We start from the raw sequence: 14829 nt of genomic DNA, 5'->3' as shown, positions 1-14829 counted from the left end.
TCTGTAATAATGGCAATTTTGGTCACATTGAGGCTTTAAAAAGTAGTTATTCAACATCAGGCACATTCCAAATGACATTTTGAATCAATTTTTCTACAGTCCAAAAAATCAATTTTCTGATGAAAAACGATGACCCGTGACCTGTCGAAATTTCTCCAGATGGTCAGAAATGGAAATTTTTTAATGTTTAATTTTTGAATTGCTAATGACTATTCCATGTAAATTATCACTTTTGGAACAAAAATAAGTGTGTTTAGAGTCACTTTAATGCCTGAAATTGGTCAAAAGAGAAGCTTCTGAATAGGAGAAAAAGTCTGTAATAATGGCAATTTTGGTCACATTGAGGCTTTAAAAAGTAGTTATTCAACATGAGGCACATTCCAAATGACATTTTGAATCAATTTTTCTACAGTCCAAAAAATCAATTTTCTGATGAAAAACGATGACCCGTGACCTGTCGAAATTTCTCCAGATGGTCAGAAATGGAAATTTTTTAATGTTTAATTTTTTGACTGTTAATGACTATTCCATGTAAATTAGCACTTTTGGAACAAAAATAAGTGTGTTTAGAGTCACTTTAATGCCTGAAATTGGTCGAAATAGAAGCTTCTGAATAGGAGAAAAAGTCTGTAATAATGGCAATTTTGGTCACATTGAGGCTTTAAAAAGTAGTTATTCAACATGAGGCACATTCCAAATGACATTTTGAATCAACTTTTCTACAGTCCAAAAAATCAATTTTCTGATGAAAAACGATGACCCGTGACCTGTCGAAATTTCTCCAGATGGTCAGGATTGGAAATTTTTCAATGTTTAATTTTTTGAGTGTAAATGACTATTCCATGTAAATTATCACTTTTGGAACAAAAATAAGTGTGTTTAGAGTCACTTTAATGCCTGAAATTGGTTGAAATAAAAGCTTCTGAATAGGAGAAAAAGTCTGTAATAATGGCAATTTTGGTCACATTGAGGCTTTAAAAAGTAGTTATTCAACATCAGGCACATTCCAAATGACATTTTGAATCAATTTTTCTATAGTCCAAAAAATCAATTTTCTGATGAAAAACGATGACCCGTGACCTGTCGAAAATTCTCCAGATGGTCAGAAATGGAAATTTTTCAATGTTTAATTTTTTGACTGCTAATGACTATTCCATGTAAATTATCACTTTTGGAACAAAAATAAGTGTGTTTAGAGTCACTTTAATGCCTGAAATTGGTCAAAAGAGAAGCTTCTGAATAGGAGAAAAAGTCTGTAATAATGGCAATTTTGGTCACATTGAGGCTTTAAAAAGTAGTTATTCAACATCAGGCACATTCCAAATGACATTTTGAATCAATTTTTCTACAGTCCAAAAAATCAATTTTCTGATGAAAAACGATGACCCGTGACCTGTCGAAATTTCTCCAGATGGTCAGAAATGGAAATTTTTTAATGTTTAATTTTTGAATTGCTAATGACTATTCCATGTAAATTATCACTTTTGGAACAAAAATAAGTGTGTTTAGAGTCACTTTAATGCCTGAAATTGGTCAAAAGAGAAGCTTCTGAATAGGAGAAAAAGTCTGTAATAATGGCAATTTTGGTCACATTGAGGCTTTAAAAAGTAGTTATTCAACATGAGGCACATTCCAAATGACATTTTGAATCAATTTTTCTACAGTCCAAAAAATCAATTTTCTGATGAAAAACGATGACCCGTGACCTGTCGAAATTTCTCCAGATGGTCAGAAATGGAAATTTTTTAATGTTTAATTTTTTGACTGTTAATGACTATTCCATGTAAATTAGCACTTTTGGAACAAAAATAAGTGTGTTTAGAGTCACTTTAATGCCTGAAATTGGTCGAAATAGAAGCTTCTGAATAGGAGAAAAAGTCTGTAATAATGGCAATTTTGGTCACATTGAGGCTTTAAAAAGTAGTTATTCAACATGAGGCACATTCCAAATGACATTTTGAATCAACTTTTCTACAGTCCAAAAAATCAATTTTCTGATGAAAAACGATGACCCGTGACCTGTCGAAATTTCTCCAGATGGTCAGGATTGGAAATTTTTCAATGTTTAATTTTTTGAGTGTTAATGACTATTCCATGTAAATTATCACTTTTGGAACAAACATAAGTGTGTTTAGAGTCACTTTAATGCCTGAAATTGGTCAAAAGAGAAGCTTCTGAATAGGAGAAAAAGTCTGTAATAATGGCAATTTTGGTCACATTGAGGCTTTAAAAAGTAGGTATTAAACATGAGGCACATTCCAAATTACATTTTAAATACATTTTTCTACAGTCCAAAAAATCAATTTTCTGATGAAAAACGATGACCCGTGACCTGTCGAAATTTCTCCAGATGGTCAAGATTGGAAATTTTTCAATGTTTAATTTTTTGAGTGTTAATGACTATTCCATGTAAATTATCACTTTTGGAACAAACATAAGTGTGTTTAGAGTCACTTTAATGCCTGAAATTGGTCAAAAGAGAAGCTTCTGAATAGGAGAAAAAGTCTGTAATAATGGCAATTTTGGTCACATTGAGGCTTTAAAAAGTAGGTATTCAACATGAGGCACATTCCAAATGACATTTTGAATCAATTTTTCCACAGTCCAAAAAATCAATTTTCTGATGAAAAACGATGACCCGTGACCTGTCGAAATTTCTCCAGATGGTCAGAAATGGAAATTTTTCAATGTTTAATTTTTTGACTGTAAATGACTATTCCATGTAAATTATCACATTTGGAACAAAAATAAGTGTGTTTAGAGTCACTCTAATGCCTGAAATTGGTTGAAATAGAAGCTTCTGAATAGGAGAAAAAGTCTGTAATAATGGCAATTTTGGTCACATTGAGGCTTTAAAAAGTAGTTATTCAACATGAGGCACATTCCAAATGACATTTTGAATCAACTTTTCTACAGTCCAAAAAATCAATTTTCTGATGAAAAACGATGACCCGTGACCTGTCGAAATTTCTCCAGATGGTCAGAAATGGAAATTTTGTAATGTTTAATTTTTTGAGTGTAAATGACTATTCCATGTAAATTATCACTTTTGGAACAAACATAAGTGTGTTTAGAGTCACTTTCATGCCTGAAATTGGTCAAAAGAGAAGCTTCTGAATAGGAGAAAAAGTCTGTAATAATGGCAATTTTGGTCACATTGAGGCTTTAAAAAGTAGTTATTAAACATGAGGCACATTCCAAATGACATTTAAATACATTTTTCTACAGTCCAAAAAATCAATTTTCTGATGAAAAACGATGACCCATGACCTGTCGAAATTTCTCCAGATGGTCAGAAATGGAAATTTTTTAATGTTTAATTTTTAGACTGCTAATGACTATTCCATGTAAATTATCACTTTTGGAACAAAAATAAGTGTGTTTAGAGTCACTTTAATGCCTGAAATTGGTCAAAATAGAAGCTTCTGAATAGGAGAAAAAGTCTGTAATAATGGCAATTTTGGTCACATTGAGGCTTTAAAAAGTAGTTATATAACATGAGGCACACTCCAAATGACATTTTAAATACATTTTTCTACAGTCCAAAAAATCAATTTTCTGATGAAAAACGATGACCCGTGACCTGTCGAAATTTCTCCAGATGGTCAGAAATGGACATTTTTTAATGTTTAATTTTTTGACTGCTAATGACTATTCCATGTAAATTATCCCTTTTGGAACAAAAATAAGTGTGTTTAGAGTCACTTTAATGCCTGAAATTGGTCAAAATAGAAGCTTCTGAATAGGAGAAAAAGTCTGTAATAATGGCAATTTTGGTCACATTGAGGCTTTAAAAAGTAGTTATTCAACATGAGGCACATTCCAAATGACATTTTGAATCAACTTTTCTACAGTCCAAAAAATCAATTTTCTGATGAAAAACGATGACCCGTGACCTGTCGAAATTTCTCCAGATGGTCAGGATTGGAAATTTTTTAATGTTTAATTTTTTGAGTGTAAATGACTATTCCATGTAAATTATCACTTTTGGAACAACAATAAGTGTGTTTAGAGTCACTTTAATGCCTGAAATTGGTCGAAATAGAAGCTTCTGAATAGGAGAAAACGTCTGTAATAATGGCAATTTTGGTCACATTGAGGCTTTAAAAAGTAGTTATTCAACATCAGGCACATTCCAAATGACATTTTGAATCAATTTTTCTACAGTCCAAAAAATCAATTTTCTGATGAAAAACGATGACCCGTGACCTGTCGAAATTTCTCCAGATGGTCAGAAATGGAAATTTTTTAATGTTTAATTTTTTGACTGCTAATGACTATTCCATGTAAATTATCACTTTTTGAACAAAAATAAGTGTGTTTAGAGTCACTTTAATGCCTGAAATTGGTCAAAAGAAAAGCTTCTGAATAGGAGAAAAAGTCTGTAATAATGGCAATTTTGGTCACATTGAGGCTTTAAAAAGTAGTTATTCAACATGAGGCACACTCCAAATGACATTTTAAATACATTTTTCTACAGTCCAAAAAATCAATTTTCTGATGAAAAACGATGACCCGTGACCTGTCGAAATTTCTCCAGATGGTCAGAAATGGAAATTTTTTAATGTTTAATTTTTAGACTGCTAATGACTATTCCATGTAAATTATCACTTTTGGAACAAAAATAAGTGTGTTTAGAGTCACTTTAATGCCTGAAATTGGTCAAAATAGAAGCTTCTGAATAGGAGAAAAAGTCTGTAATAATGGCAATTTTGGTCACATTGAGGCTTTAAAAAGTAGTTATTCAACATGAGGCACACTCCAAATGACATTTTAAATACATTTTTCTACAGTCCAAAAAATCAATTTTCTGATGAAAAACGATGACCCGTGACCTGTCGAAATTTCTCCAGATGGTCAGAAATGGAAATTTTTTAATGTTTAATTTTTTGACTGCTAATGACTATTCCATGTAAATTATCCCTTTTGGAACAAAAATAAGTGTGTTTAGAGTCACTTTAATGCCTGAAATTGCTCAAAATAGAAGCTTCTGAATAGGAGAAAAAGTCTGTAATAATGGCAATTTTGGTCACATTGAGGCTTTAAAAAGTAGTTATTCAACATGAGGCACATTCCAAATGACATTTTGAATCAACTTTTCTACAGTCCAAAAAATCAATTTTCTGATGAAAAACGATGATCCGTGACCTGTCGAAATTTCTCCAGATGGTCAGGATTGGAAATTTTTTAATGTTTAATTTTTTGAGTGTAAATGACTATTCCATGTAAATTATCACTTTTGGAACAAAAATAAGTGTGTTTAGAGTCACTTTAATGCCTGGAATAAAAGTAGTTATTCAACATCAGGCACATTCCAAATGACATTTTGAATCAATTTTTCTACAGTCCAAAAAATCAATTTTCTGATGAAAAACGATGACCCGTGACCTGTCGAAATTTCTCCAGATGGTCAGAAATGGAAATTTTTCAATGTTTAATTTTTTGACTGCTAATGACTATTCCATGTAAATTATCACTTTTGGAACAAAAATAAGTGTGTTTAGAGTCACTTTAATGCCTGAAATTGGTCAAAAGAAAAGCTTCTGAATAGGAGAAAAAGTCTGTAATAATGGCAATTTTGGTCACAATGAGGCTTTAAAAAGTAGTTATTCAACATGAGGCACACTCCAAATGACATTTTAAATACATTTTTCTACAGTCCAAAAAATCAATTTTCTGATGAAAAACGATTACCCTTGACCTGTCGAAATTTCTCCAGATGGTCAGAAATGGATATGTTTTAATGTTTAATTTTTTGAGTGTAAATGACTATTCCATGTAAATTATCACTTTTGGAACAAAAATAAGTGTGTTTAGAGTCACTTTAATGCCTGAAATTGGTCAAAATAGAAGCTTCTGAATAGGAGAAAAAGTCTGTAATAATGGCAATTTTGGTCACATTGAGGCTTTAAAAATTAGTTATTCAACATGAGGCACACTCCAAATGACATTTTAAATACATTTTTCTACAGTCCAAAAAATCAATTTTCTGATGAAAAACGATGACCCGTGACCTGTCGAAATTTCTCCAGATGGTCAGAAATGGAAATTTTTTAATGTTTAATTTTTTGAGTGCAAATGACTATTCCATGTAAATTATCACTTTTGGAACAAAAATAAGTGTGTTTAGAGTCACTTTAATGCCTGAAATTGGTCACAATAGAAACTTCTGAATAGGAGAAAAAGTCTGCAATAATGGCAATTTTGGTCACATTGAGGCTTTAAAAAGTAGTTATTCAACATGAGGCACACTCCAAATGACATTGTAAATACATTTTTCTACAGTCCAAAAAATCAATTTTCTGATGAAAAACGATGACCCGTGACCTATCGAAATTTCTCCAGATGGTCAGGATTGGAAATTTTTTAATGTTTAATTTTTTGAGTGTAAATGACTATTCCATGTAAATTATCACTTTTGGAACAAAAATAAGTGTGTTTAGAGTCACTTTAATGCCTGAAATTGGTCGAAATAGAAGCTTCTGAATAGGAGAAAAAGTCTGTAATAATGGCAATTTTGGTCACATTGAGGCTTTAAAAAGTAGTTATTCAACATCAGGCACATTCCAAATGACATTTTGAATCAATTTTTCTACAGTCCAAAAAATCAATTTTCTGATGAAAAACGATGACCCGTGACCTGTCGAAATTTCTCCAGATGGTCAGAAATGGAAATTTTTCAATGTTTAATTTTTTGAGTGTAAATGACTATTCCATGTAAATTATCACTTTTGGAACAAAAATAAGTGTGTTTAGAGTCACTCTAATGCCTGAAATTGGTCGAAATAGAAGCTTCTGAATAGGAGAAAAAGTCTGTAATAATGGCAATTTTGGTCACATTGAGGCTTTAAAAAGTAGTTATTCAACATCAGGCACATTCCAAATGACATTTTGAATCAACTTTTCTACAGTCCAAAAAATCAATTTTCTGATGAAAAACGATGACCCGTGACCTGTAGAATTTTCTCCAGATGGTCAGGATTGGAAATGTTTTATTGTTTAATTTTTTTAGTGTAAATGACTATTCCATGTAAATTATCACTTTTGGAACAAAAATAAGTGTGTTTAGAGTCACTTTAATGCCTGAAATTGGTCAAAATAGAAGCTTCTGAATAGGAGAAAAAGTCTGTTATAATGGCAATTTTGGTCACATTGAGGCTTTAAAAATTAGTTATTCAACATGAGGCACACTCCAAATGACATTTTAAATACATTTTTCTACAGTCCAAAAAATCAATTTTCTGATGAAAAACGATGACCCGTGACCTGTCGAAATTTCTCCAGATGGTCAGAAATGGAAATTTTTTAATGTTTAATTTTTTGAGTGCAAATGACTATTCCATGTAAATTATCACTTTTGGAACAAAAATAAGTGTGTTTAGAGTCACTTTAATGCCTGAAATTGGTCACAATAGAAACTTCTGAATAGGAGAAAAAGTCTGCAATAATGGCAATTTTGGTCACATTGAGGCTTTAAAAAGTAGTTATTCAACATGAGGCACACTCCAAATGACATTGTAAATACATTTTTCTACAGTCCAAAAAATCAATTTTCTGATGAAAAACGATGACCCGTGACCTATCGAAATTTCTCCAGATGGTCAGGATTGGAAATTTTTTAATGTTTAATTTTTTGAGTGTAAATGACTATTCCATGTAAATTATCACTTTTGGAACAAAAATAAGTGTGTTTAGAGTCACTTTAATGCCTGAAATTGGTCGAAATAGAAGCTTCTGAATAGGAGAAAAAGTCTGTAATAATGGCAATTTTGGTCACATTGAGGCTTTAAAAAGTAGTTATTCAACATCAGGCACATTCCAAATGACATTTTGAATCAATTTTTCTACAGTCCAAAAAATCAATTTTCTGATGAAAAACGATGACCCGTGACCTGTCGAAATTTCTCCAGATGGTCAGAAATGGAAATTTTTCAATGTTTAATTTTTTGAGTGTAAATGACTATTCCATGTAAATTATCACTTTTGGAACAAAAATAAGTGTGTTTAGAGTCACTCTAATGCCTGAAATTGGTCGAAATAGAAGCTTCTGAATAGGAGAAAAAGTCTGTAATAATGGCAATTTTGGTCACATTGAGGCTTTAAAAAGTAGTTATTCAACATCAGGCACATTCCAAATGACATTTTGAATCAACTTTTCTACAGTCCAAAAAATCAATTTTCTGATGAAAAACGATGACCCGTGACCTGTAGAATTTTCTCCAGATGGTCAGGATTGGAAATGTTTTATTGTTTAATTTTTTTAGTGTAAATGACTATTCCATGTAAATTATCACTTTTGGAACAAAAATAAGTGTGTTTAGAGTCACTTTAATGCCTGAAATTGGTTGAAATAGAAGCTTCTGAATAGGAGAAAAAGTCTGTAATAATGGCAATTTTGGTCACATTGAGGCTTTAAAAAGTAGTTATTCAACATCAGGCACATTCCAAATGACATTTTGAATCAATTTTTCTACAGTCCAAAAAATCAATTTTCTGATGAAAAACGATGACCCGTGACCTGTCGAAATTTCTCCAGATGGTCAGAAATGGAAATTTTTTAATGTTTAATTTTTGAATTGCTAATGACTATTCCATGTAAATTATCACTTTTGGAACAAAAATAAGTGTGTTTAGAGTCACTTTAATGCCTGAAATTGGTCAAAAGAGAAGCTTCTGAATAGGAGAAAAAGTCTGTAATAATGGCAATTTTGGTCACATTGAGGCTTTAAAAAGTAGTTATTCAACATGAGGCACATTCCAAATGACATTTTGAATCAATTTTTCTACAGTCCAAAAAATCAATTTTCTGATGAAAAACGATGACCCGTGACCTGTCGAAATTTCTCCAGATTGTCAGAAATGGAAATTTTTTAATGTTTAATTTTTTGACTGTTAATGACTATTCCATGTAAATTAGCACTTTTGGAACAAAAATAAGTGTGTTTAGAGTCACTTTAATGCCTGAAATTGGTCAAAATAGAAGCTTCTGAATAGGAGAAAAAGTCTGCAATAATGGCAATTTTGGTCACATTGAGGTTTTAAAAAGTAGTTATTCAACATGAGGCACATTCCAAATGACATTTTGAATCAATTTTTCTACAGTCCAAAAAATCAATTTTCTGATGAAAAACGATGACCCGTGACCTGTCGAAATTTCTCCAGATGGTCAGGATTGGAAATTTTTCAATGTTTAATTTTTTGAGTGTTAATGACTATTCCATGTAAATTATCACTTTTGGAACAAACATAAGTGTGTTTAGAGTCACTTTAATGCCTGAAATTGGTCAAAAGAGAAGCTTCTGAATAGGAGAAAAAGTCTGTAATAATGGCAATTTTGGTCACATTGAGGCTTTAAAAAGTAGGTATTAAACATGAGGCACATTCCAAATTACATTTTAAATACATTTTTCTACAGTCCAAAAAATCAATTTTCTGATGAAAAACGATGACCCGTGACCTGTCGAAATTTCTCCAGATGGTCAGAAATGGAAATTTTTTAATGTTAAATTTTTTGACTGCAAATGACTATTCAATGTAAATTATCACTTTTGGAACAAAAATACGTGTGTTAAGAGTCACTAATGCCTGAAATTGGTCGAAATAGAACCTTCTGAATAGGAGAATAAGTCTGTAATAATGGCAATTTTGGTCACATTTAGGCTTAACAAAGTAGTTATTCAACATCAGGCACATTCCAAATGACATTTTGAATCAATTTTTCTATAGTCCAAAAAATCAATTTTCTGATGAAAAACGATGACCCGTGACCTGTCGAAAATTCTCCAGATGGTCAGAAATGGAAATTTTTCAATGTTTAATTTTTTGACTGCTAATGACTATTCAATGTAAATTATCACTTTTGAAACAAAAATAAGTGTGTTTAGAGTCACTTTAATGCCTGAAATTGGTCAAAAGAGAAGCTTCTGAATAGGAGAAAAAGTCTGTAATAATGGCAATTTTGGTCACATTGAGGCTTTAAAAAGTAGGTATTAAACATGAGGCACATTCCAAATTACATTTTAAATACATTTTTCTACAGTCCAAAAAATCAATTTTCTGATGAAAAACGATGACCCGTGACCTGTCGAAATTTCTCCAGATGGTCAAGATTGGAAATTTTTCAATGTTTAATTTTTTGAGTGTTAATGACTATTCCATGTAAATTATCACTTTTGGAACAAACATAAGTGTGTTTAGAGTCACTTTAATGCCTGAAATTGGTCAAAAGAGAAGCTTCTGAATAGGAGAAAAAGTCTGTAATAATGGCAATTTTGGTCACATTGAGGCTTTAAAAAGTAGGTATTCAACATGAGGCACATTCCAAATGACATTTTGAATCAATTTTTCCACAGTCCAAAAAATCAATTTTCTGATGAAAAACGATGACCCGTGACCTGTCGAAATTTCTCCAGATGGTCAGAAATGGAAATTTTTCAATGTTTAATTTTTTGAGTGTAAATGACTATTCCATGTAAATTATCACATTTGGAACAAAAATAAGTGTGTTTAGAGTCACTCTAATGCCTGAAATTGGTTGAAATAGAAGCTTCTGAATAGGAGAAAAAGTCTGTAATAATGGCAATTTTGGTCACATTGAGGCTTTAAAAAGTAGTTATTCAACATGAGGCACATTCCAAATGACATTTTGAATCAACTTTTCTACAGTCCAAAAAATCAATTTTCTGATGAAAAACGATGACCCGTGACCTGTCGAAATTTCTCCAGATGGTCAGAAATGGAAATTTTTTAATGTTTAATTTTTTGAGTGTAAATGACTATTCCATGTAAATTATCACTTTTGGAACAAACATAAGTGTGTTTAGAGTCACTTTAATGCCTGAAATTGGTCAAAAGAGAAGCTTCTGAATAGGAGAAAAAGTCTGTAATAATGGCAATTTTGGTCACATTGAGGCTTTAAAAAGTAGTTATTAAACATGAGGCACATTCCAAATGACATTTAAATACATTTTTCTACAGTCCAAAAAATCAATTTTCTGATGAAAAACGATGACCCGTGACCTGTCGAAATTTCTCCAGATGGTCAGAAATGGAAATTTTTTAATGTTTAATTTTTTGACTGCTAATGACTATTCCATGTAAATTATCACTTTTGGAACAAAAATAAGTGTGTTTAGAGTCACTTAAATGCCTGAAATTGGTCAAAATAGAAGCTTCTGAATAGGAGAAAAAGTCTGTAATAATGGCAATTTTGGTCACATTGAGGCTTTAAAAAGTAGTTATTCAACATGAGGCACACTCCAAATGACATTTTAAATACATTTTTCTACAGTCCAAAAAATCAATTTTCTGATGAAAAACGATGACCCGTGACCTGTCGAAATTTCTCCAGATGGTCAGAAATGGAAATTTTTTAATGTTTAATTTTTTGAGTGCAAATGACTATTCCATGTAAATTATCACTTTTGGAACAAAAATAAGTGTGTTTAGAGTCACTTTAATGCCTGAAATTGGTCACAATAGAAGCTTCTGAATAGGAGAAAAAGTCTGCAATAATGGCAATTTTGGTCACATTGAGGCTTTAAAAAGTAGTTATTCAACATGAGGCACACTCCAAATGACATTGTAAATACATTTTTCTACAGTCCAAAAAATCAATTTTCTGATGAAAAACGATGACCCGTGACCTGTCGAAATTTCTCCAGATGGTCAGGATTGGAAATTTTTTAATGTTTAATTTTTTGAGTGTAAATGACTATTCCATGTAAATTATCACTTTTGGAACAAAAATAAGTGTGTTTAGAGTCACTTTAATGCCTGAAATTGGTCGAAATAGAAGCTTCTGATTAGGAGAAAAAGTCTGTAATAATGGCAATTTTGGTCACATTGATGCTTTAAAAAGTAGTTATTCAACATGAGGCATATTCCAAATGACATTTTGAATCAATTTTTCTACAGTCCAAAAAATAAATTTTCTGATGAAAAACGATGACCCGTGACCTGTCGAAATTTCTCCAGATGGTCAGAAATGGAAATTTTTTAATGTTTAATTTTTAGACTGCTAATGACTATTCCATGTAAATTATCACTTTTGGAACAAAAATAAGTGTGTTTAGAGTCACTTTAATGCCTGAAATTGGTCAAAATAGAAGCTTCTGAATAGGAGAAAAAGTCTGTAATAATGGCAATTTTGGTCACATTGAGGCTTTAAAAAGTAGTTATTCAACATGAGGCACACTCCAAATGACATTTTAAATACATTTTTCTACAGTCCAAAAAATCAATTTTCTGATGAAAAACGATGACCCGTGACCTGTCGAAATTTCTCCAGATGGTCAGAAATGGAAATTTTTTAATGTTTAATTTTTTGACTGCTAATGACTATTCCATGTAAATTATCCCTTTTGGAACAAAAATAAGTGTGTTTAGAGTCACTTTAATGCCTGAAATTGCTCAAAATAGAAGCTTCTGAATAGGAGAAAAAGTCTGTAATAATGGCAATTTTGGTCACATTGAGGCTTTAAAAAGTAGTTATTCAACATGAGGCACATTCCAAATGACATTTTGAATCAACTTTTCTACAGTCCAAAAAATCAATTTTCTGATGAAAAACGATGATCCGTGACCTGTCGAAATTTCTCCAGATGGTCAGGATTGGAAATTTTTTAATGTTTAATTTTTTGAGTGTAAATGACTATTCCATGTAAATTATCACTTTTGGAACAAAAATAAGTGTGTTTAGAGTCACTTTAATGCCTGGAATAAAAGTAGTTATTCAACATCAGGCACATTCCAAATGACATTTTGAATCAATTTTTCTACAGTCCAAAAAATCAATTTTCTGATGAAAAACGATGACCCGTGACCTGTCGAAATTTCTCCAGATGGTCAGAAATGGAAATTTTTCAATGTTTAATTTTTTGACTGCTAATGACTATTCCATGTAAATTATCACTTTTGGAACAAAAATAAGTGTGTTTAGAGTCACTTTAATGCCTGAAATTGGTCAAAAGAAAAGCTTCTGAATAGGAGAAAAAGTCTGTAATAATGGCAATTTTGGTCACAATGAGGCTTTAAAAAGTAGTTATTCAACATGAGGCACACTCCAAATGACATTTTAAATACATTTTTCTACAGTCCAAAAAATCAATTTTCTGATGAAAAACGATTACCCTTGACCTGTCGAAATTTCTCCAGATGGTCAGAAATGGATATGTTTTAATGTTTAATTTTTTGAGTGTAAATGACTATTCCATGTAAATTATCACTTTTGGAACAAAAATAAGTGTGTTTAGAGTCACTTTAATGCCTGAAATTGGTCAAAATAGAAGCTTCTGAATAGGAGAAAAAGTCTGTAATAATGGCAATTTTGGTCACATTGAGGCTTTAAAAATTAGTTATTCAACACGAGGCACACTCCAAATGACATTTTAAATACATTTTTCTACAGTCCAAAAAATCAATTTTCTGATGAAAAACGATGACCCGTGACCTGTCGAAATTTCTCCAGATGGTCAGAAATGGAAATTTTTTAATGTTTAATTTTTTGAGTGCAAATGACTATTCCATGTAAATTATCACTTTTGGAACAAAAATAAGTGTGTTTAGAGTCACTTTAATGCCTGAAATTGGTCACAATAGAAACTTCTGAATAGGAGAAAAAGTCTGCAATAATGGCAATTTTGGTCACATTGAGGCTTTAAAAAGTAGTTATTCAACATGAGGCACACTCCAAATGACATTGTAAATACATTTTTCTACAGTCCAAAAAATCAATTTTCTGATGAAAAACGATGACCCGTGACCTATCGAAATTTCTCCAGATGGTCAGGATTGGAAATTTTTTAATGTTTAATTTTTTGAGTGTAAATGACTATTCCATGTAAATTATCACTTTTGGAACAAAAATAAGTGTGTTTAGAGTCACTTTAATGCCTGAAATTGGTCGAAATAGAAGCTTCTGAATAGGAGAAAAAGTCTGTAATAATGGCAATTTTGGTCACATTGAGGCTTTAAAAAGTAGTTATTCAACATCAGGCACATTCCAAATGACATTTTGAATCAATTTTTCTACAGTCCAAAAAATCAATTTTCTGATGAAAAACGATGACCCGTGACCTGTCGAAATTTCTCCAGATGGTCAGAAATGGAAATTTTTCAATGTTTAATTTTTTGAGTGTAAATGACTATTCCATGTAAATTATCACTTTTGGAACAAAAATAAGTGTGTTTAGAGTCACTCTAATGCCAGAAATTGGTCGAAATAGAAGCTTCTGAATAGGAGAAAAAGTCTGTAATAATGGCAATTTTGGTCACATTGAGGCTTTAAAAAGTAGTTATTCAACATGAGGCACATTCCAAATGACATTTTGAATCAACTTTTCTACAGTCCAAAAAATCAATTTTCTGATGAAAAACGATGACCCGTGACCTGTAGAATTTTCTCCAGATGGTCAGGATTGGAAATGTTTTATTGTTTAATTTTTTTAGTGTAAATGACTATTCCATGTAAATTATCACTTTTGGAACAAAAATAAGTGTGTTTAGAGTCACTTTAATGCCTGAAATTGGTTGAAATAGAAGCTTCTGAATAGGAGAAAAAGTCTGTAATAATGGCAATTTTGGTCACATTGAGGCTTTAAAAAGTAGTTATTCAACATCAGGCACATTCCAAATGACATTTTGAATCAATTTTTCTACAGTCCAAAAAATCAATTTTCTGATGAAAAACGATGACCCGTGACCTGTCGAAATTTCTCCAGATGGTCAGAAATGGAAATTTTTTAATGTTTAATTTTTGAATTGCTAATGACTATTCCATGTAAATTATCACTTTTGGAACAAAAATAAGTGTGTTTAGAGTCACTTTAA

This window comes from Triturus cristatus, chromosome 9 (genome assembly GCF_964204655.1).
Source record: "Triturus cristatus chromosome 9, aTriCri1.1, whole genome shotgun sequence".
Taxonomy (NCBI): Eukaryota; Metazoa; Chordata; class Amphibia; order Caudata; family Salamandridae; genus Triturus; species Triturus cristatus.
This window is presented reverse-complemented; position numbering follows the sequence as displayed.